Source organism: Mus pahari, chromosome 1, assembly GCF_900095145.1.
Source record: "Mus pahari chromosome 1, PAHARI_EIJ_v1.1, whole genome shotgun sequence".
NCBI classification, from domain to species: Eukaryota; Metazoa; Chordata; class Mammalia; order Rodentia; family Muridae; genus Mus; species Mus pahari.
The window spans coordinates 27,953,938-27,954,324 of record NC_034590.1 but is presented as its reverse complement, the minus strand read 5'-3'; positions in this window follow the sequence as shown (position 1 = coordinate 27,954,324).

Sequence of the window (387 nt, the reverse complement as noted above, 5' to 3'; positions counted from 1 at the left end):
TTCTGTGTGACTTAAAATGTTTTATTTGAAAAGATACAAAACCAGAAAAGGCTATAATTTGTCCAATTCAATATTATGTAAGGAAGTGTAACTATTGGTATCTCTGCAATTCCTACTTTTCAGAGGCAGTAAACTGCGTGAAATACAGGGTGTGACAAAAATTACTTAATGTTCTTTGGGGTGTTAGGTCTGCATTATGTCTATGTACCACATGAAGGGGACCCCTGCACAGTGGGGGGCCTCCCTCTTGGACCATGGATTAGGCAGCAACAACACCCAAAGGCCTGCTTCTGTAGAGATCTTTTATTAAGTGGAGAAGAAAGTAAAAGTGGTTGCTCTCTGACTCAGGTGGAAGACAAAAAAAAAAAAAAAAAAAAAAAAAAAAAA